This window comes from Canis aureus, chromosome 1 (assembly GCF_053574225.1).
Source record: "Canis aureus isolate CA01 chromosome 1, VMU_Caureus_v.1.0, whole genome shotgun sequence".
NCBI classification, from domain to species: domain Eukaryota; kingdom Metazoa; phylum Chordata; class Mammalia; order Carnivora; family Canidae; genus Canis; species Canis aureus.
Genome location: NC_135611.1, coordinates 80,144,690 through 80,169,873, shown reverse-complemented (window position 1 = coordinate 80,169,873; position 25,184 = coordinate 80,144,690).

The window sequence follows — 25,184 nt, the reverse complement described above, 5'->3', positions numbered from 1 at the left end:
AGTCCTGTGCCACCAGTTCACAACAGCCCAGCAGGCTCTGCACAAGTATTCAGCATGTATTAAGAGGAAAGTTAATTGGAAAAAAAGACCAGGAGTATCTACCTGGCCTCAATGTGAGCCAGGACACACAGGTCCTCCAAGCTGGGGATAGAGGTGGGAAAATGGGTGCTTAAATAACTTTGATAGGGTCTGTTGAGCAAATCTAAGTTTGCTCTAAGTCCTCCATACGTATCAGTTCTCTCTATCTTTGCAACAGCTCTGTGCACAGGTACAGCCATCCTTATTTTACAGATGAGGAAATGAAGAGACAGAGGAGAAGTACCATGGCCACTGCCTCACACTGAGGAAGTGTCAAGATCTGAATTTGAACTTAGCTGACTGACCACAGAGCCCATGCTCTTAAACCATTCCAGTGTCTCCCTGAAAGTAAACATCACTTCGTTTCTCAGTTTACCTTCCCACCATGTTAGAACTGGAGCTAATTCCACACTAAACAGCAACAAATCTGGGTCAGGAATGTTGAACTCTCAGACTTTCCACTTGGAAAAAGAAAAAACAATAGGTGTCTTGTCGATTCAAGAAAAAAGTTCAAGTTTGAATCTCAGCTGAAAGTTCCCATTTTCCTCCTCATATTTGGAATTGTAGAGCCACTGTTAAAAGCATAAAGAACTCGTCATTTGAGGAGTAAAATTTTAGGTCCGGAGAGTCCAACTTTAAGCATATTTAGGAAATAACTTATTTCGATGAAAAATCATTTTGACAGAGAGCCAGAGAGAACAGAAGAAAGCTTTCTTCTCAAATCCAGGGTGGAGAGTTCTCCTTCCATATTGTACAGAATTGATCAAGACTAGTTTCGAGTAAGATGTGGGAATAGCAACCAGTGTTCTAAGCAAGTAAATTGGAAAACATAAAAAGGCATGTTGGAACACATCCTTTAATAATACATGCTGGAAAAGTAATTTCTATTAATTAGAGTGTACATTATTAATAAAGTATTTAGAACTCTTACCTTAATTTAGGTGTTATCAGGAAATTAACGTGCTACTAATTCCACTCTAAAGGTTGATGGCTGAATATTCAAAAGATAGCAGGCAAGTCCTGACAAGTTGCAAATGTGCCACTTAATGTGAAGGGAAAAGCTCCGTGGCTCACAAAGGACATATCTGATTTTAAGTAACGCACGTCCCATTTTTACTATCATCAAGCATGTGCACCAGCTATGCAACTTTTCCCTTAGAAATTCTTCCAGCACTTCCACTAAGTAATTCTACCTATAACTCTGCACACCATTAGCTCTGAATTCTGGAGAGGTCATTAGCATTTCCCTTCACATTTAGCTCTCAGGATAGGAAGGAAGCCTACCCAAAGGACCTGCTTTATGCATAAGCAGACTTAAGGGGTTCCTTGGGACCCCAAATATCTTTCTCATTGATGCCTAAAATTTCTCTTTGTAACTTGGCTCCTCCCAATTTCTCCTCATTCCAGTCCTCCACATATACATTACCAGTTTCATCTTCCTAAGGCCCTAATAATCTGTCACCAAGGGCTCAAGGCCCTTTTGGTCTAGTTTCTGGGTGTGATGCTCTGGACCCTTGTATGGCTTCTCACATCATACCCAATGCCACATCTAGAATGTTCCCCTCCTTGCTAAGAGTCATTCATGGGTCATGTCCTGCTCAGATTCTCCTTTCTCCATCAGATGGTGTTGACTCGCTCTTCCAAACTACCATTGCCTGAGCATCTCCATGATAGGATTTACAAGTCATAACGCGTCATAACTGGTTGTGTTGTTATGAGCACAGGGGCAGTTTAAGCACATGGCCTATATTATTTCATAAAATCCTCAAAGCCAGCCCTGTGAGATAGGAATAATTGCTCCCTCCATTTTACAGATGAGGAAACTATAGCACACAGAGGCTAAGTAACTTGGCTGAGATCACACGGGTCACAAGTGGCGGGACTGTAATTCAAACCCAGCCAATCTAAACTAGGAGTCTGTATTTACCCTTGTGAAATCTCCTTCTGAGGCTGCGTGAATGTTGTCTTGTTATTTATAGCATTGTCATTTCACTTTTGTGCACTTATTTTTGGTAAGCTCAAGGAATATGTCAGCTTCTGAAATCATGGGCCATTTCTGAGAATCCTCACAGTGCCTTACATATTTGGCACCCAATAAGTAACAAGTGAGAGCTATTAATTGTTACTAATCTTTTTCATTATCATTAATTACTGATTGATTTTATTTATTTCACGCCTTGTCTTCTTCCTGCAATCCTCCTTCAAAATGCAACTTATCTTCATGCCTTGAAAATATTTCTGTGCTTTCCAAGTACTTTCATGTGGATTTCGTGATTAGGTTTAATGGCCAGAGAAATAAACAACAGAAGTGATGGGAAGTTTTAAAAAGAAAAGCAAAGGTGATGCCACTGAAAGCAAGCCAACTCCATCCCAATTATCCACCTACAGCTGACTCTGCCATGTGACATATTGTTCTTGATTAATTGTACAATCGCTAATAGAAAACATTAACTAATGGATATTAATATTAATTTGTGATGAATAGTCATTGGCATGAGTCTCAGCAGTTTGCCGTATGACCGTCTGAATTTGATTTTAGAATCTGCATGTATGCCTATCGAGAGCCTTTTGAAGACCATGGGAGCCAAGGGTGTAGAGTGCATATGGAAAGAATAATGTTCATTATCTTATTAAACCCCAGTTCCTCCCAGGGAGGTTAGGAGACAGCTGGCAAATTTTATCCCTCATTTACAGATGGAGACTCGTTGGCTTACAGTAATTCCATAATATGCCTTAAGTCCAGAAGGGAGCAAAAGCTAAGAATGAACAGCAAATTCTCTGGTACTGCCTGGAACCTACCTGCAGTTATCACATACCAAAGAACATAGTGCATCATGACAAGGACCAGTACAGTAGCACTTTTATGCCTCTGCTAAAGCAGGAATTCTTTATGCTAGCATCTGGCACAATCAGTTACCTTCTTTGGTTCTCTATATCTTCACCAAAGATGTTATAAGCTCAATTATAATATGTGCTTTGAAGTTTTCAAAGCATATTCACAAACCTGGTCTCACTTAATTCACAGGGTCTTCATGAGGTGTTGTTCCAATAAGGCCCGATTTTTATAATCACCTGCCTGTTCATGTTTCAACTTAGAGAGTAAAATACTTGCTCAAGTGCACCCAGCTAATAAGTGGAATAACTGGGAACTGCCCCCAAGGTCTTGCTGCAACATAGCCGAAGGTTCTCCCCATCACCTATTTAAACTTTTTTTTTAAAAAAGATTTTATTTATTTATTTATTTATTCATAAGAAACAGAGAGAGAGGTAGAGACATAGGCTCCAGGGAGCCCAATGCGGAAGTCCATACCAGGACCCCTGGACCACTACCTAAGCCAAAGGCAGACACTCAATTACTAAGCCACCCAGGTGTCCCCTGTTTAAACTTTCTGTCTGTTTGCCTCCCTCTTCCCCACAGATGCTTCTCACATAATGTAAACAAAGTGTTTGATGATGACGATGTTGAGCATGATGCTTGAAAAATGCTCACCTGAATACTGTCTTCTACATTTGGCCCACTGAGACCTGGTTCACGTTTCTTTTTTTTTTTTTTAAGATTTTATTTATTTATTCACGATAGAGAGAGAGAGAGAGGTAAAGACACAGGCAGAGGGAGAAGCAGGCTCCATGCCGGGAGCTGGACGCGGGACTCGATTCCGGGACTCCAGGATTGCGCCCTGGGCCAAAGGCAGGCGCCAAACCACTGAGCCACCCAGGGATCCCCTGGTTCACGTTTCTTAAGGAAGAAGCAAGGTTTTGAGTTTTAATTCTTCTTCCCAATTCTAGACCTCTAGTATGAATAGGAACCATTGAATATTAGCCTTTCTTGGTCATGGAAGCTATTCATTTTCTTTCTCCAAGGAACATTTCTTGATTATCTACTTACTATGTTCCAGCCACTACATACACAATGGCAAATAAGAGAAGCACAACCCAATGCCAGTTTTCAGGAAACTCACAGTCTAATGAGCAAGATAGAGACAGAAATAGTCTAGACTTTGGTTGGGATCCTTATGCCATTTAATAATTTATTGAATCCCATTTCCTGTATTTTGGAAAGTCCAGTGTCCTCTTGAGGAGTATGAGATCCCCAAGGCCTCACATATTCATTCTGTGTCTGGCTCTGAGCATCCTCTTCTGCTGAATTAGTTGGGTTTAGGAAGCTTTTCACTGTCAGGTATGCGTTAGTGCTATTCTGTCCTACATTTTCACCAGACATGAGATTCAGCTCTCTTCCCTAATTTACACACACGCATACACACATATGCACCATTCATAGCACTACTGTAGTGAGTGAGTGAGACTTAATGGAAGTTTTGAGAAATGGTGAAATACATCTCAGCAACCCTGATAACTCCATCTTCCAAATACAGCTAGAATTTGACCACTTCTCACCACCTCCAAATTGATATCATCTCTCACTTGGATTATTGCCACAACCTCCTAATTGGTCCCCAACTTGCTTCTAAAACCCACTTTTAGACAGCATCCAGAGTAATCCTTTTAAATTACAGATCAGATCAGGGAGCCTGAGTGGTGCAGTTGGTTGTGCATCTGAATCTTGGTTTTGGCTCAGGTCATGATCTCAGGGTTGTGAGATCTAGCCCCACATAAGATTCCATGCTCAACACAGAGTCTCCTTGAGATTCTCTCTCCCTGACCCTCTGCCCCTCCCATTCACACTCACTTTCTCTGTCTCTCTCTCAAATAAATAAATAAATAAATCTTGAAAAAATAAATAAAATATGAATAAGATGAAGTCCTAGTCTGCTCAAGATCCTCCACTTTCCTATCTTAGCATAAAAACCCATGGAGGCTACCTGTTTATAACCTTCACTTCCTTGCTGACCTCATCTCCAGCATTCTCACCCTCCCTATCCTGCTATAGACACAACAGTACCAGAAGTTTCCTCAGAAACAACAAACACACCCCTCACTCAGGGTCTTTGCATCTCCCACTCCCTTTGAATCACCTTCCCTATATATATGCATGCATGACATTTCCACTTGATTTCTCCAGGTGTCTAATTAATTATCAGTTTGTGAGCAAAGCTGCCTCCCCCTGTCTCCGCGCACCAGATCTGAGAATGATGTCTAGCATGTAGTAGATGCTCAATAAAAATTGTGGCAGAATGAAAAATGAGCTCAAAGTCAAATACTTAGAAATCCCACTTCTTAAAATATAGACCTTTGGCACCTCAACAGCTTCATCTGAGTCTCCCCTGTGTGGTATGGCTTTCAAGCATCACTTCCCCTCTGCCTGTCTTCTTGGTCACTTCTGTCTCCCACACCCCTACTCTCTTAGGACCATATTCCAGCCATATAACATATTCCCAGTGAAGCCTTAGGAAAGATTTTGCTTCTTTATAAAATAAGGATAAGAATGGCACCTCTTTGGGAATGATGTTGTGAAATTAAGTGAGGGGCAGCTTGGGTGGCTCAGTGGTTTAGCACCGCCTTTGGCCCAGGGCCTGATCCTGGAGGCCCGGGATCGAGTCCCACGTCAGGCTATCTGAATGGAGCCTGCTTCTCCCTCTGCTTATGTCTCTGCCTCTCTCTCTCTCTCTCTCTCTCTCTCTCATTCTCATGAATAAATAAAATATTAAAAAAAAGAAAAAGAAATAAAATGAATTAATACATGGAAGACCCTTAGACCAGGCCTGGTCTTTACATTGTAAGTACCCAATAAATAGGGGAAATAAGCCAATCAAAACCTCTCTTATTTTTTTAGGCAGAAGAATTAAAATCTTTCTATGCCCAAATATAACTCAGCTCCAAACCCAATTTTCATTATACAAACCCAAGACACTCCACAGAACCAGGGGGCTGCTCATCTGAATAAGATCCAGTCCCTTAGAAGGCATCCATGGTTATAAAAAGCACTCAGTTTTCTGGTCACACAAGTTACAACAATAAAATATTAATGTCATGAGACTAGATATACATGGGGTGATAGGAAGAACACAAAATATCCTGGATTAGAAATCATCAAGGAATTCTTCTCCAAAGAAGTGATGGTTATCTGAGACTTGGAAAATGAATAAGAATTGCAGGATAAAGAAAGGAGATTTCCAAGCCAAAGAAGCAATGTGTGTGGAAAGCCCAAGGAGTGAGAGCATAGTGTGCTCCAGAGTTCTGAAAATGGAGCTCAGTGTGTACCATAAGGTCAGAACAAAGGTTGGAGTGAGACCACAATGGTGGTGTGGGGTCAGAAGTCTGGAGCCAAGTCTTAGAATTTTGTAATCTGAAAGTGATATTTTGATATTATCTCAAAGGTAGGGGGAAGAACCCATTGAACTTGTTAGGACTAACAGTATGGGATTTGCTTTACTGGAAGATCATTACAAATGCAGATCAGGGAAGGGATCAGACTCACATGGGAGAAGAACCCACCGGGAGGCCATCAGGTAGCAGGGCAAGAGAGAAGTGTTAGTGGAGAATGAAGGCCATGACCCATCCCCCACTCTATTAGGGAATTTCCGGGTAATCCTTCAGAGTAGCTCTTGTTCCTACATCTTGTGGCTAATAGCACTACTGTAACCCATAGAGGTCCTTTTGAGAGTCAGATGGAAGTGTCCCTTTTTCAAGATACTTACTGCCTGCCATCTGCCAGGAAACTATTTGATTCACTTACAAAAAAGCAAGTTCATTCTTAACAATAACTAAAAGTATTTCTTGGACACAACTGTTGAATTGTGTTCTTACTCCTCTCCTTACTCCTCTCATGCATAGAGGCCACTTCTTGGCCATTTCTTTCTTATTCATCTCCCTCTCTACAAGCTTCTCTACTTTTATGTTAATCCACGACCATAAAGAAATATGTGGCAGCTAATGTGACTGAATCGAATAATTCGTGTTACTTTCTATTAATTTTGGCAAATCTAATTTGTCTTGGTTGTGAGTGGCAGCCATCTAGAACCAAGTCCCTGAAAAATCCCTTGTATGCACGAAATTAATATAATTCTGCTTGTGAACTTAGGTTCCTAAGGCAGTCTTCCCACTAAATACTACTTTGAATTATGTCCTTTGTATCCATGTTCTATTAAAAAGGTAGTCAGCTTTCTCTAAAAATGTTCTATTTTTGCCAAAGTTTGTGCCTATCTTGTCCAAATCTGAGCCTCAGGACAGCAGTGTCATATAATATGAAGAGTGGTCAATGGGCAGGAGACCTGGTTCAATGTCTGACTTTCTTCCCCTGATTAAGTTCATGACTGTGGGCATGTCTCAGCACCCTCTGAACCTTGTTGGAAAGAGCAGTGGCTGGACATTATTTCAAATGAAATATTACCAAGACTTCTGCCCTATAATTAACACTAATTAAGGCTGCTTTGGCAGTATGGCCAGGATCTCAATCCTGTGCACTCAGTCTATTTCCACTTCACCAGACCTCAGGATGTCATCTGAAGCTTTCCCAGATCACCTCAAAGATCTCTGCTCTCTCAAAGTGTCTTTGGTCATATTGGCTGTGACTTGCATTCCAGAACATTATGTGTAAATGATTTTCTCGACTTTACTGTTTACCATGGTGACTACACCGTGACAGTGTCACATGATTTCTGTTCTTACTAACTCTATCTCTTGATCCCTGCACAGTATAACTCAACAAATACTTATTATAAGAATAATGATATGTTATGTTTGAAGGGCATTTGACAGTTTTTAAAACTTTTGCCTTCATTTTACTCAAACCTCTTAACAATTTGCGAACCCAATATGTAATCACCACTCATCTTTGACAGCTGAGAAAACTGGAGTGCAAAGGATTTAGGTGACTTGTAAAAGGACACAGGATAGGATTTTGTCTTTGTTATTGCTGTTGTTATTGTTGGCTCATGTGTTCATAATCTGCTCCATCTGTGAGGGACTTGTAATAATTTAGAGAAAGTTATTGTCCAACATCTTACAATAGCTTTACAATAGCCTTCTTTTTTTTTTTTTATCTTACAATAGAAAAGAAATAGGTAAATAAACACATATTAGGACTACTGGAAATTAAAATAAAAGGTCAAGATCAGCAGTGAAGAAAGGAAAAGATACATTATAGTTCACTTATCCACCATTGGGAAGAACTCCAGTGACACTCTTCCTGCTTTTCATCCAGGGATTGTCCTAGACTGCTATACCTGCCTATGATACACAGTGCATTGCTTTAGAGACTTGGAAATAGAGAAATGAGCAACCCTCTGTTCTAACCTTCTAATGAAAATGCATGTGATAAAATTGTTAAGAGCCTCTACTTCTTGGGGTATAGACCTGAAATGGTCTTATTTTTCCCAATAACTAAGATCTAGTTCTGGTCCCTGGAGCCCCCCTCTCCTGCTATGTTATCAGTTCCCTAAAGGAAAACTCAGTTTTGTTCCATATACATTTGGCCCTTGAATAACACAGGTTCAAACTATGCAGGTCTGCATATACACAGATATTTTTCAATAAATATATTGGAAAATTTGGGGACATTTATGACAATTTGAAAAAAGAAAACTTGAAGATGAACAGCATAGCCTAGAAATACTCCCCCAAAAAGAAAAAGATATTATTGTAAGAATATAATGTATAATATATATAATATACAGAATATGTTAACTGACTTTATGTTATTGGTCAATGGTAAGCTATTAATAGTTAAGTTTTGGGGAATCAAAAGTTATACAGAGATTTTCGACCAGGTAGGAGAATCTGCACCCCAACCCCCATGTTGTTCAAAGGTCAACTGTATTTTTAATCTCTCTTCAGTATTAGAATTATTTTTACTGGTTGTTCAGGATTCAATCTTCTTAAACATCACACTTGATTCAGGCCTGCCCTCCTGTTCTAACAAGGACAGGCTGGACATCCTAGACATCTCCCAGGCCCAGGCAGATGAGGGTTCTCTCTCACATTCCCTCCCTTCTACTGAGCCTGCTAGTCTGCACCAGTTCCCTTCCTTGACTGTCTTCAGGAAGGCTGTTCTCCCTGTCTTGGTTGCCATTGCTTCTTCTCTCTCCTTGATCAGCCAAAGTTTCCTCCATTGAAGGAGGTTTAATTTCTGGATCCACCCCATAGCTCATTACTCATTCTTTGAAGGGCCCATGCAGACCTCCCACTGCATAGCCCCTCGAGTGGGTTTGCAACTTCACGGTGACTTTCTTGTGTCCCTCAAAACTCTGTAAATGGCCCATTCTGTTCCCTTTGGCTGTTGGGTTTTTTTTTTTTTACAGCCCACTGGGGCACAGTGGCACTGGGGGAAGGGGATAGAATTCATACCAACCAGCAAGCCTGATCCCAGGTAGCTTTAACCCTTCAGGCTGAACCCACAGGAAATGCTGTGTTGCTATGCAGGTTATCCTACCAGTACCCCTTCAATATTCCACCATCTCTCTCCAGACTCTCCTTATTCTAGAATCATTAGGGGCTCTACTGGTTCACTAACTTGGCAATTTTCAAGCAAGAAATAATCACCAGTCCCCAACTCAGAGGAAGAGAAAGACAGATCAGGCACTGGAAACAGTTATGGAGAGGTGGAGAGAGAACCTTTTTCCAAATGGCACCCCTCTCAAGAGCCAACCTCCCTCATCAGGCCTCCTCTTACAGCAAGGAAGAATGAGGAGAGGAGATTGTGATGATGGAGACTATTTCTCTCAAATAAACCCACTCAGGAAGCACTAGGGAGATGATGCCTGGTCCAGAAAGTCTGAAGTTTCTATCGGGTACTTAGTACAATTTCCAAAACTTAGGAGAAGTCTAATGAGAAAGAAGTTCATCCTGTTATAAGTGCCTGGGAGTAAATATTTAAATTAGCTGGAAACATAAGAGTAAGAAATTAAATTCAAATCTAAAAACTTTCAGCATTAATAGAACTGACATTTTCTTTTGCCTCAGGCTCCCATATGGTTCAGTGTGGCACTGGTTAAGGGCTGCATTTTATTTTATTAGGAAATAATAAAATGAATAGAGATGAGGGTGCTGTAGGCCCAAATGCCAACACATCTCTTCGCTGAGACAAGTGGGAGAAGAACTGAAAGCCAGGCTGAAGTGAAAGAGAAAACACTTTGAAGCAGATATCTAAAGAAGCAGGGTTATCCAATATCAGGGGCTGGGGGATGCTGGTAAAAGTTCATGGACAGTCAATGAATATCTAGCATTTTCTCATCTCCCCTTTCTTGTCCATAATTCCCCCATCCCTACCATTTGCTTATACCTTGTCCAGAACTCATCTGATATAAGACCAAAGCAATCAGCTCTCCTCTCCTTCCCTGGACATGTAAATTTCTGGATTGATTCTATTATCTGTGTCCGAGCAGGTAACACACACAATAAATCTTCAATTCTGATATGTTTTTGTTAAAAAGAAGTAAAAGGAAGGAGGAGGAGTTTGGAAGATGGGTCCCCATGCAAACAGGAGACACGTATTATCAAACCTCATTGAGTGTGCAGAGCTGGGCAGCTGGATGCTGAACACTGGCCCTGTCCCTGTCCTCTAGAGTGATGCTAGCAAGAACTTAGAAACAAAAAGGAAGCCACTTCTTCCCTTTTCCTTCCTCCTGATCTCCCTCTTTTACCTTCATTGGCAGAACCTAATCAGAAGCCAGCTGACAAGTGCATCTAGGGAAAATAATTTGTAGACCTGACTAAAACATCATTGAGCACAACAAAGTATTTCAAGCTTGGAGCTTGAAAGGCAATAGTTCAAGAGGTAGAACATGGGAAAGGAGGGAGGGCACAATAGGTAGGAATAGAAGGAAAAACTCAGGGGATGAGGCAAAAAGATCAGGCCAAGTTCTTGCTCCTGTGTGGCTAAAGCATTTGGTTCTGGGGGAGAGGGAAGAGCATATACAGGTTTATAAGATTAGGAAGGGAAGACTGAGTTCACATTGTAGAGAGGCCCTCATGCCATATGAAAGAGTTTTCATTCTTTCATTATTGGGGAACCATAAAAAATATTTTGCTAACAAATAACATGTCCAGGCCCTGTTTAAGTGGGATAAATATGTATACTGGCTGTCACCTCTGGACATGCCATGCAAAGTGTCCTAACAAATGGTTTCTCCAGATTCATTCACTTTGGCGGTCAGAACTTTGTGATAGGCCATGATAGTTGGATGAAGAGTTGGGAATGATAGCATGTGCTCTCCATGTATTCCTCACATGAGGGGACCTGGGCAGAAGGGCAGGTAATGAATAGTCAGAGCCTTACAGAGAAGCTCCAGGTCTAGTCCTCAGGGAGGTAGGAGTGGAAAGACAGAGAACTGGGCAGTTTGCTGAAGGATTCTGATATTTTTTCATTGAAAGGGTTAAAGGATATCATGTCAGGGGAAATCGTAACACCAAACTTTGTATTAGTACTGTCATCTCTGTGATAGAAGTTACCCAAAAGCAAACAAAGGACTTTTTTAAGGTCATGCATCCCATGTATCTTCAAATTCCCCAGAACTTCTGTTCTTATAGAAAAATAATACATGATTCTGAACAATATCAATTCACTTATTCCTTGTATCCATGGTCAGTCATTTATATATATTATATACATATACATATGTATATAAATATGAACTCATGCACCGACCTTGCAAAAATGACATTCTTTCATTTTAAGAGGGAGTATTTCTGTATGTGTAAATATTTTTCTTCCCTCTCTGCTTGTGTGTCACTGTTTCTTTTCCTGTCATATATATACACATGCAAAAAGACTGCAAACTGCAAATCCTGCAGCTAGGGTCATTGGACTTATTGCAGACTTTGTGTTTTCACTCAGTGGAATTGCCTCTACCCTCGAATGAGAAAATTTTCCACTAGGAGAACAGGTGCAGGAGGAAAAATAGAATATTAAAGTGCAGTTTTCTGGATGGGAGGTTTCTTTTATCCCAGTTAACTAGGGTCGAAGTAATTTTTGTCAGTGGACCTAAAATAATTAATCAGAGAAACTGTATCCTCTAATTAACTTGAGGAACATCCATGTAATGGGACAGCCACTAGGTGCAATAAGATGGTGAGGTGTTGCCTCTTTGCTAGTGCGGGAAAGAGAACTATGGAGTCAGAAAGGGAAGAATCATCTGTCCTGCTGGAGGGTGTGCACCATTTATCATGCTGACTGGGCTGTCATATCAGTGGGAGGACCCTAGAGAGCCTGACCGTGAGATTGAAGGTTGGTGCCAATTTACAGCAACACAAATGCATTGAACAGGAAAGAGATAGCTCCTAATCTCTTCAATTTTCTTACATTACCCTGAAGGCCAGAGAATTAAATGAAACAGTAGCTGATGACAACTTTAGAGGGTCCTGAATGCATGACAGGAAAAGTATTAAAATAGCTCAATAGTTTTATTGTATATGTGTGTTAATCTTGCCCCTGAAAGAGGAACAAGGGTAGAAAATGCTGCCTTTTGGTTTTACCTATTTTTCAGTGAGAAAATGATACACTATTTCTATTTGCCTGTCAGATTCTTAGGCAGAGCACAACAGAAAAAATGAAGAACAAGACACAGAGGGGAAACTAAATCTGAAGATACCCTGCCACACACATTATCTGGATAATGGGACTCACAATTTGTTGGTGTGTCTTTAATGACATAGTGAAACCATTAGCCTGTGCCTTCCAGCAGCGTATGTCAGGAGAATATCTTTTAAAGAATTAAAATTAACCTCTGGTCACATCAGGCAAAACAAGTCTCTGTTTCAGTACAAGTGTTATGCATCCATGTGGTTAGTTTGGATAAGATAAAGACAACCAAGCAATTTCTGTGCTATGTTCCATAGAAACTGAGCAAGCACATAGCCAAACACCTTCCCAGAGCCATATCCCATTTTCCAACTTACTAAATTGTCATTGAAGGCCTACTAAGTTCCAGGAACTAAATTGGGTTCTAGAAGTGTCAAATTTCATTATGTTGTTGTTTTTGTCCATAAGGATAATTTATTAAGAGCAGTGAAATAAGAGACAATTGAGTTTAGGGGTCAAATAACTTGTTTCAAATCATAATAGAGACACATCAGCAGTGCATATTTGGGCAAGTCATCCTTACTAAGCCTGTATCCTCTTCTGAAAAACTGGGGGTGATAATAGTGACAGTACTATGGAGTAAGTGGGAGGAAGCATACAGTAAGCATTCAACAAATACTCATTTTTATGGGCTACAATATAATGTGTAGAGTCATGGCTAGAGATGAGGAAGCATTTAATTCTGTAGAAGGAAAGCTGGAATAAGGAGGTTTAATATCTGAGCTATGTTTTAAAATATGAATATAATTTGCCTGCTAGAAGGGATGATCTTAAGAGCGTGAATACATCAGTTCAACTCAACTAACTCAGGCAAGTAGTTCTTTTCCCTTGGTTAGAGCATGGAGATCAGAGGTCAAAATCAGAGTAAAAATTAGAGCTTCTGTACCTAAAGTAGGAATGTCACATCACACAAAGAGAAAATTATTATTCTGTGACCTCAGGTCATGCCCCCAAGCCCTACTTAATGGATATTGATGATCAGTGGGCTGTTTGAGGCTAATAGTGTAGGTTAAGCCCATGGAGAGTTTAGGATTATCAAAAATGCTAAAGATCACAAGTATTATCTTTCTACAATACTTGGAAGTTACCAAATTAATAAATTAGGAGATGCTTTATTCTATTTTTCTTTAAAACTAAGATCATGGGAAAATTTCAAGTTGAAACACATACCACCACTCAATTATTCAACAAATATTTCTTGGGTAGCTATGTTGCACCAGGAACTATTGCCAAGTGCTAAGAATACAAAGTAAAAACAACATAATCGAAGATCGAGAATATTCATTCTCGAAGAAAAAGTTTATAGATTTGAACTAGTGCAAGTTGATGATGCGTAAACTTATGGTACAACCAAGATCAATTGCATTTTATAAATACTCAAGAAAAAAGTATAGGCTAACTTTCTAACAATGAATACAAACAATGAAAGAAATTGATCAGGGAAATAACTGACATATTTAATGATACAAGATTAACTTCCTGAGTGCTAAAAAAACTTGCTGAGTTATAAAAAATTTGCTGAGTTATAAAAAAGAGATCATAAATAAAAATACAATACAATATAAATACAAATAGATTTTAAAGGGTTAATATCTATTACCAACTCTTCATATTGATGATAAACACTTTCATACTGATGAGATCCTGCTAGAGTCAAGAGACAGAAAACACCAAAAGCTTGAAAAATACTGTATGGAAAAGGTCAGCTTCACTAGTAATCAAATAAATGCAAATTAAAATGAAGTAATATTTTTGTCTATCAAATTAGCAAAAGAAAATAAAGGATAATTTCATATACTGATGAGGATGTGGTGAGACAGATGTTTTCATGCACTGCCGGTTGTCAGTAAATTGTAATGACCTTTCTAAAAAGTAATTTTGCAATACATATTGAGGATCTTAAACTGACACTACTCCTCAATACTACAATTTTATTATTAAGATGTATTATTAAGATGTAAGAAATTGTTGAGAAATTTGGGCAGTGACTTATGTACAAAAAAAATACAACTTTTTTATACTAGTAAAAAAAATCAAAATCACAATAATACAGATTTTTCCCAACAGGAAAATAGTTCAATAAATTCTGGTATACTCTCAGGCTGAGGTACTCTTTGAAAATGTGGCTCAGTTGGTTAAGGATCTGCCCTCAGCTCAGGTTGTGATCCCAGGGTCCTGCCTGGTGTCAGGATCCCTGCTCCGTGGGGAGTCTGCTTATCCCTCTACCTCTCCCTCTCTCCCTGCTTGTGCTCTCTCTATCTGTCTCTCTCGCGCGCTCTCTCTCTCTCTCTAATAAATAAAGTATTTAAAATAGTGAAGAGGTACATCTTAGAAGGGGTCATGATGCAATATTTAGAGGAAAAAGACAAGTAAATGGAGATTTTAGTCAGCAAACGAAGTAAAGAAAAATAGTGTTTCTACCGTTCAGAGTTACATTGAAAATCAAAATTAATCCAGGAAGTTATTTTTACTAATTAAAAAGAGAGTTTAGCAAGATTCTTGGATATGAAATCAACATACAAATACCAAAAGCATTTTCATTTTCAGATAATAAATATGTAGAAAAGGTAATTTCAAAAGATACCATTTGCAATAACAATAAAAATAGTATACAGAGGAAAAAATTTTATAAAAATATGTGTAAGAACTTTGAGGAGAAAATTAAATTATAAAATGTATTAGGAATACATTAAAGAGAACCTAAAAGGTAATGATAGACCTAGTTCATATATGGTAAGATTCACTATTATAGAGATGTCAGCATTCCCCAAGCTGATTTATGCATTCAGTGAGATTTGAGTTAAAATCCCAATGGGAAATTAACAAACCAACTTGAAAGTTTAGTTGGACAACAATAACAAGGATATCTTAAAGTAGAAAAATACCTGGCATGGCAGATCAGTGGGAAAGGAAAGGCTCTTGATAAACAGCCATAGGGTAGTTGGGTATCTAATAACATAATATAGAATTGAATCTATACCTCATTCAATATATAGGAATTAATGCCAAATGGATAAGAATAAAATGTAAATAGAAAAACTTTAAAGTTTTTAGGAAAAAACCTATAGGAGAATCTTTATGTCACCAAGCCAGGAAAAGATTCCTTGAATAAGAGATATAAAAGCATAAGCCATAGTAGAAAAAAAATTTTTGAAATATTAATCTATATTAAATTGAAAAATGCTGTTCATCAGAAGATACCTTTAAAAAATATTTTATTTATTTACTCATGAGAGAGAGGCAGAGACACAGGCAGAGGGAGAAGCAAGCTCCTCATACCAATATGGGACTTGATCCCAGGATCCCGGGATCATGCCCTAAGCTGAAGGCAGACGCTTAACTGCTGAGCCACCCAGGCATCCCAGAAGACATCATTTTTAAAAGAAAATCCACAACCTGTAGAAAGATGTTTGCAACACATATAATTGACAAAGAATTAATTTCTAGATTCTATAAAGAACTCCTAAAATGAAGAAAAGAGTTAATAAAAGAACTCCTAAAACCAACCCTTATTAGAAAAAAAGTGGCTAAAGGGATAGGAATAGGCAATTTATAGACTAGGTAGCAGAGAATGACCACCAATGTATGGAAAGATGTGCATCCTCAGAAGCAGTCATGGAGATGCAAATAGATATCAATTTACAGACATTCCATTTGGCAAAGATTTAAAAGACTGATGATATCAAATTTTGGTGAGGATGTAGAGCAATAGAAACTTAGTAGTTGGGATGTAAATTTGTATAGTTAAAAATGGGATCTAAATCCCATAAAATATTTTAATAGATTAAATTAAAATCAATTTATTAATTTTTAATCTATTAATAAAATTAATAGATTATCATAATAGAATTGAGATTTTAAAAATAATGGCAACTGCTGAAAGGGGCAAAAATATAGATAATGCCCAAAATAAGGAGGTATGATACCAGAAGGGCAGTAACTAGCAGGTAAATTATTTCTATTCAACTCATAATCCACATCTTGTACAGAAATAAAATTTCTTAATTCATTCCCCTACAATTTTTTAAATAAAATATTTTGAGGATTTTTTCCCCATCATTTTATATCTCCAGCTTTATAATGATCATGGTAGTGGACACCAGTTGCTTTATCTGTCCCAAAATTCCTTTGAGAAATGCACCTCTTCCTTTGGGACACATTAATTTTCCTGCCTAGGTATTCTGGGCTGATATTAACAACCTTGACTTCTCTAACCACAGGGATTGGTCAAGGACTAGGAACATCATAAGGAGTCTCAGTCCTTCTATAGAAGGCTAGAAGACATAGCCTCATAGTTATTAGTGGCTACGTTTTTACTGACATGGAAAATTCTAGACTAAGTAAATAAAGTTTGAACATCTGAAGAAGCAGTGATGAAAAAAGGAGATAGATACTTTTGAGAGAATATAATTCCCTATAGTGAGGCCTATGTACAACCTTGCCCTTCTTGCAGTTTTATTATGTGAGCCAATGTATTCCTATTTTAGTGTAAGCAAGTCTCAATTAAGTTTTGTTCTTGAAATCCAAAAATTCTTAACAATAGCTAATTTAAATTTAAAATCAATTTACCTAATTTATCATATGGGTGATTTTGTTTAAAATTATATAATTGAGTAAAGGCACTTCTTGCAATGAGACAAAATCAAAATTGATAAATACAGTCATATTTATATTTTTAAAAATTTATTTATTTTAGGTTATTTTCACAAACACGTATGATAAGATGAAATAAATTACAGTGAGCATTTCTTAGAGATATTTGATCTGAGTCATACCAATTGTTTTTGTAATATTGCTTCTAGTATGTGCTTTTCAAATTGTTTACATTCTTCTAGTATTGGTGATACAAATAGCTATGTGTAATTTCAAATGATTGGTTTATATCATATACTCTTCAGTATTATAAATATTTTCACTAACTTAAAGTTGAGGTTAGTTTGGATTTCTGGAGCAATGAGATTACAAAAAAAAAGAAGAAGAAAGAAAATTAAAACTCAAGTGGCAGACTAGAAAAATATATTTGTATTACACACCTTTAATGAAGAATATATTATGAAAAAATATATTTTAAAACCTACAAATCAATAATCAACACAAAGAAAAATCAGCATGAATTTGAACAAGTACAAGAGCATTCACTTCATAGAAAAGAAAAAAAGCTTTTAAATACATGAAAATATGTTTAATCTCACTAGGAGTCAATAAATTACAAAATAAAACAGTTAAAATTTTTAAATCTTTATATTAAGTTACTGTTTAAGAGTATTACAATGCTAAATGGCATCATACTATAATAATTGTAATAACCATGTAGCAACTAAAGTGATAGCTTTGGTAGCAAAAAATAAAACGATTGGTAGTATCAAATGTTCATTAGGGGCATAGGTACAGAAGTTACTTTCTACCATTGATGAGCATATGTATTGGTTTAGTTCCTTCAAAGTCAATTTGAAGTATCTGTGATTCCTTGATGTTCCCCAATAAATTTTCACAAAAATAAGGGAAAAAACATGTATACAGCTGCTTCTTACAGCACTGTTAATTGATAGCAAAAAAGAGGATGTAAGGTAACTACCAATCAAGTATTAAATTATGCTACATATATTCTATAGACTACTATTCAAAAATTGGAAAGAATAATTTGCTCACTCTGTACTGACATGGAATATTCTCCAAGACATACAGTTATGTGAAAAATACATCCAACAGAACAATTATTACAATATTATTCAACTACTTTAACTTCATGATAGTTTATCTGGGTATAGAATTCTAAGTTGCATGTTCTTTCCTTCCAATACTTGTAGAAATATAAATTCATTGGCTTCTGATGTCTAGTTAATGTGAAGTCCTCTACGTATCTGTCTGTACTTCACAGGTCTTTTATCAAAACTGCATTAATTCTAAATGTCTACATTTCTAGGTATCTATATAGATTTATTGTTATTATCTAGTTCAGCACTTCGTAAAAGCTTCCAATCTGAGGACTCACCTTTCTTCAATAATTGAAAATTTTCAATCATTCTTTTGAAATATTATTTTACTTTGACTCCTTGTTCTCTATTTCTAGACCTCCCACTACAAATATGTTGGAACATCTTGTCTCATCCTCCATTTCATTTATATTTTTTATTCTCTGATGTCTGTGCAATTTGTTCTAGATGTTTTCTTCATTTTTGTATAGCAATCCATTAACTCTTTAATTTCAAGTCTATATTATTTCTTATATCTGCAATTTCAATATTTTTTTTCGAATTCTGGATTAATAATATTTCATTTTGTTCTGTTTTGTGGGTTATTATCATTTTATCTTTTTGAGAAGCTTAAACTTCCAGATTTTAAAATTTCTATCAGATTGCTCTATTGTTTAGATTTTTTACTGTATGTATTCTTCGCATTATTGTATTTATTAGTGTTTTTATTGCTAGGGTTAATTTTGCTCATTCATTTGGAATTTTATTTTTATGAGTAATTTTCAGTGACCATTATCTCTTATCCTTCCTTGTCTGGTAGTTTTAAAGAAGCCCTTAGGGGTCCCTGGGTGGCACAGCGGTTTGGCGCCTGCCTTTGGCCCAGGGCTCAATCCTGGAGACCTGGGATCGAGTCCCACATCGGGCTCCCTGTATGGAGCCTGCTGTGTCTCTGCCTCTCTGTCTCTCTCTGTGTGACTATCATGAATAAATAAATAAAATCTTAAAAAAAAATAAATAAGCCCTTACCCTTACTCCTGGAGCCCTCAGGCGATAATATGTCTTACATTGTCAGGCCAATGTCTTACATTGGCTTTCTAGGAGTTTTGTTCTGTGCTGGGATTACAGAAAATCCAGTCATCAAGCCAAGAGGCAGTTTAGCACACTTCCTCATTATGTCATCACTTTGCTTCCTTTGACCACATTTGTTTTGTAACTGAATAAAACCTACATCCCTGGGAAGCATTTACTGTTTTTATCATTCTCCTTTATCAGTTTTGTGCTTAGGGACCCACTTTTTTACTCTAGCCAAATGTGAATGACACTTTTTAACCCACTTGCCCTGCAATGGTTTAATCTGTGGCCATTTCTATCTGTGTGGGATTCCACACCCCAATAACCCTCAGCTTTAGCTGCCATACGTTCCTGATGTATTTCTTTTCTGCAAGATTTCCATCATGTATTTTAATCCCTGCTTGATCATTTTTTAACTGAAGATGAGTGAGCACTTAAAGCTGGAACTCACAATGACATTTTTACTAGATCTGTGAAAAGAACTTGTCTGTTATGCTACCCTCTGAGAGGATGAATGAAGATGATGCAGGGGAAATATTTATGGCACTTTGACTTATGAAAGGTACTAAAAACTTACATTTGGACCAGAGAGAATAATTTTGATCTAACTAAATGAAAAAGTGATTAGGGGTGCCTGGGTAGCTCAGTCAGTTAAGCATCTGCCTTTGGCTCAGGTCATGATCCTGGAGTCCCAGGATCCCACCCCACATTGGGTTCCCTGCTCAGTGGAGAGTCTGCTTCTCCCTCTCCCTTTTCCCCTCCCCCTCAGCTCATGCTCTCCTGCTTCCTCATTCTCTCAAATAAATAAAGAATTTTTTAAATAGAAGAGAAAATGATTAATATTTGTAAACACAATTAATATATGAAAGTTGCCAGAATTTTGCCAGAAAAAGCAATTGATGTATGCATTATGACTAACTTGAGTTTACAAAGAAATTATAAACTAATTAAAAAGGAGTCAGCAAAGTACATATTTCACAATAAATTTTTCTTGTTTTGTAAATTTGATCCATTTAATGTCGTGTAAATTGAGGATTATTATTTGTAGAACTTACTTAAAGTGTTATGTTGTGGTGTGAACAGGGAGTAGGTAAAATCTGAAAGCATCTCCACAGATTAAATTTACACAGTACCGATTTTGACTATTACACTACTGACTCAAAATAATGGTACCTTAGCAAATTTAATGAAAAGTATTTCATTGGCCTGTAAATCTTGCTTAAATCTTTAAAATCCTAATTAATAATTATTTTTATTGGGCAGCCCAGGTGGCTCAGCGGTTTTGCACCACCTTCAGCCCAGGACCTGATCCTAGAGACCCAAGATCGAGTCCTGCATCGGGCTTCCTACATGGCCTGCTTCTCCCTCTGCCTGTGTTTCTGCCTCCCTCTCTCTCTCTCTCATGAATAAATAAATAAAATATTTTTAAAAATTTACTTTTATCCTAAAACAATAATAAGAATAGTCGATTAGCTTCGTTCTAGTAAATGTTACTCACAAATATTGCCTACAGCAAATGTAACTCCCTTAACACCAAAAAAAAAAAAAAAATGAATTTAATTCCCAACAAAGTTGTGTTAACAATTTTATCCAAATCCAATCTCCTTTCCTAAGAAGAAATCTTCCTTTCTCTAGCTTTGTGATATTGTGTTTGAAGGACATTTTATGAAGAACATTTCATATTATCCTTTGAGGATATTAGTGTATCAGGTATTCAACCTGAATTAAACAGCCCTGAACCCTCATCTTAATTTCTTCCCTTACATTCAGATATGTCCCACATCATTTAAGAGACAGCTTTCAATGCTGCTGCTGCTGCTGCTGCTACTGGTGATTTTAGTTCGGCTGTTTCAGTTTGATGGCAGCACACTAAATTAACTCTGAATGGAGACAGTAAAATTAATTCTCACTATACCCCTCAGCCATCTCCAACTATGGCAAGCACTGGCATTTGGAATAAAAAAATTTTTTCTGTCCCACAAAAATCTTAGTGCCAACAGTGCAGAATTATAAAACTAAACCTGAAGAATGCATTCCCTGTAGAGGCCAAAATATGTCCATTTCTCCTGTACAATTCCATTTTACTGCAATTTGCTATACTACTTCTTGCATCCATTATTCGGTTTTAAAACTTTTCCCCAGTTCTCTGAGAGATCTAATAGGAATACGTTTACTGGGGTAGGATGATTGAGAGTTTAAAGATGGGGATACTGGTTTCAATATTCACCCTTCCTGCCAACTTGGGCTGTGATTTCTGGGAGTGACTTAACCTTTCAAGGGGAACACACCTTCTATTCTGCTTGCTTTACATTCCTGCTATGCCAGTGGGTTCATTTGAGTTAAGCTACTCAGATTTCCTTTATGAAAAGCAAATTCTAATTTTCATAAACCTTTTAATACCAAAGTTGGGGTGGAAGGAGTTAAAGGAAGTGAGGCTGAGTAAGAACAATGAGTGTACAAGTCCATGAAGGAAATATGAGAATACAGGACCAGCAGCAGATTCTTGCTTAGGGATCAACTATGTTTGCTCTTCTATTTCAGTCAGAGTCTAGAAGGCAGCTTGAATTTTGTGGGGGTGAGGGGAGAACAGTATCATTTTTTCCCATTTCTTATCTTCATAAATATCCTCATCACTGCCTTATTTCTACTTTTCCTATATCTTGTCATGGCATTTGGTCTGTCTCTGTCCTAAACAAATGGCCCATCATGGTTAGTATGGTCACCTGAGCTACCAGCTATACCAGCCAATGCTTTCCACAAGTGCAAGGACACAGATTAAATTTACAGTAATCCTTAGACTTTGTCATTAATGTAAGTAAGAACACGATTATACCATATAAATGTACTGCTATTTTACACTTGAAAGGTATAAATTATGAAATTTGTAAGCCTAATCAAAATATTCAAAGGGAGCTTACATTCTAAATGGAAGATGTATTCTGACTCTTAACTTTTGTCTTAAAAAAAGCAGCTGCAAATATAGAAACAGAAGAATCAGTCCCTCCCCTCATATTGACTCATTGCTGGCTGGTTCAGCAGGAAGATTCAGGTGTAATCATTTTCGTTTCAGCAGAGTCCTATAACCAGATTTTGAGATATAGCCTAAGATCACCTATTTACACTTGTCATATTGTAGTAAATGTCATGCACATTTTCAAAAATGACAGAATCATTCAGGTGACATCTTCTTACCAGAAAGGTAACTTATCAAAGTTGGTTTCTGAAACAATCAATTTATCTTTAGCCTCAACCCAATAGCCTCAGTAACAATGCCCTTTTAGGTAGGAAATACCATGACATTTGATCTAGCCATGGAGGGATTGTATGTGAATTCACTTCAAAAGAAAGAAATGATTAAATACTTCCTCTAAGAGAAAGAGTAGAATTGAATTACTGCTTCCAAAAATGAAATTATGATCGATGAACTAATTAGCCTCCAATATTTCCTTATAGAGAGATGAGGGAAGGGATGAAAAATTCACATATACTACCCAAAAGAATAACTAAGTACTCATGGTAAATGATCTAAGGGATGAGAGTAATGCTAAAATGAATAATTTGACAATATAAACTGTCATTGGAGGGTCTATCATTAAATTGTCATTAGAACGGCCTCTTGTTATTGAGTGACACTTTTATGAAGAAAATAAATATTGCCAATCACAAGGAGATATAGAATTATATTTTGTAAACCTTAAGACACAACCTCAGGAGAAGTTTATTATAATATTATTTTTAGATGAAGAGGGCAAGAAAGAGTACACTCTCTGCTAGAGCAGCTATTAGACAAACAAACTGATAAAAAGCCACAAACAGTTCCAAACAATACTATTTATTCTAGAACAAGAGATCCTTAAAACTCAACTGTTTGTAAAAAACAATTTCTTCATTTTAACAATTACAAAATCAGTGTCCTTAGGGCTTCAAGGTCTTGTTTAAATAATTATTTTAATTAAAATTGTGTGGTTGTATTATTGATTATAATAATAGAATTCTCTCTGTGGTTGACCAATTTTCAGAAGACAATGTGGACTAAAACTAGATCATTACTAGTTATGTTTAGTTGGGAGAAGGTGCGAAATTAAAGCCAATCTATCACTCTAAATATCAGTTTGGTCAATAGCGTCAACATTTAGTAGAAAATGCCATGCCAAAGAAAAGAAGAATTAACAAAACATATTTTCTATTTTCATTTCCATAAATCACATTGATCTTTACCCAAAATTAAGCATCAGAAGGAAGAATAGCAACATTTTTGAAACAACTAACTCAAGTTTTAGTGATTTTGCTGTGACAATGGAAACAGATCCAAGTTCTAAATTGTTAAAGGGCAAAATAATCCTACAGTGAAATTGGAAGCATTATAAGCCAGTATAATTATCACCTAATGCAGAGTCCAGACAATTTACCTATCAGTAGGTGTTATCACCTTCTGCGAAAAATTCAACCAAAACCCCAAAAATCATCCAGAGGCTTCCATTGCTCTCAATTCTCAAATCTTCATCTCCAATCTACCAGCGAGTCCTAATGGCTTCACTTCAAAATTACATTCATTGTTGGCCACTTCTCTCCTTTTCCATGGCCATCATTTCTCATCTGCTCCGTGGCAATACGTGGGCTTCCTGAGTCCCCTCCCCCACAATCCATTCTCTCAACAGAGTGATTGACTCTTGTGATTGATAACCCCACAGTTTACCTATGTAATTTATGCTCAATTTGCCCCATAAGAATCCACACAATCTGGTAGCTTCCCACTTTTTCAGTTGCATCTCACACTTCTCTCCCCTTCTTCTGCCCTTTGGTCTTCAGCAGTATTAGTCTCCTTCCCAACCCTGAGAGACTTTGCCTTTAATGTTCTCTTTCTGGAAGGCTCACGCTAGCACCTTCCTATCAATGATGAGCTCAAACATCATCTCTCAGAGAAACTGTCCTTAACTACTTTCCAGGTAGCCTTTGAGATTACTCTCCATCCCACTCTCCATTAGTAATTGCTTATTTGTCTTTCTCTGTTCACTAAAATGTGAATTCCATGAACAATGATAACTTACCTCACTCATTCATTCATTTATTCATTCCACAAATATTTTAATCTCCCACTATTTGTCAAGCACTCTTCTAAACTTGGAACTTGACAAAGTATGTGTCCTTGAGCTTACATCCATCTGGGGGAGAAAGAAAAATAAATGGCATAACATTTCAATAGCAAGAGCTGTAAATAAAAATTAAAGCAGTTTGAGAAGTTAGACAAAGATGGAAGGTGTAGAAGGAGTGGGTAGATAAGGAAGGCGTCTTCGAAGAGGTGACTTTTGAGCAGAGACTGAATGAAGTAAGGGAGAAAGCCATGCAAAAGATCTAGAAAAGGCCAAAGTGCCTGTTAAGGACTGTCTGCTCAAGGAAGAGGAAAAAAGCAAGCGTAACAGTCTTGTGGATCTTTTTCTGTGCCAAATGTCTAGGACTTAGCACAGTGTTATTATGCTCAGTTAAATTTGTTCTATTCAATAAATATTTATTGAATGGATGAGAAAACATCCTGTAAAGATTTATTGAATGAATGAGAATTTGGTGCAAAATCTGCTAAAATTATGAGCTACTAGTTTGAGTTGACCAGTGTAGAATCAAATAAGAATTTTTAGCTGCTGTGAAAAGGCCATCAATCAAATGGATATAAAATTTCTCCGATTTATTCTAAGCATTGCTGGATTAACCAGGTCAAAAATGACCTTTTGAGAGTTAATTATTGTTGTCTTTTGACATAATTAGCCTGATATCTGATATGGGCTGAGTGGAAGGATAACATAAAAAGAGTATAACATTTGGTCAGGCTTTTAAGAAAATATCTGTATCAGATAATTTAAGTGGCTATTACT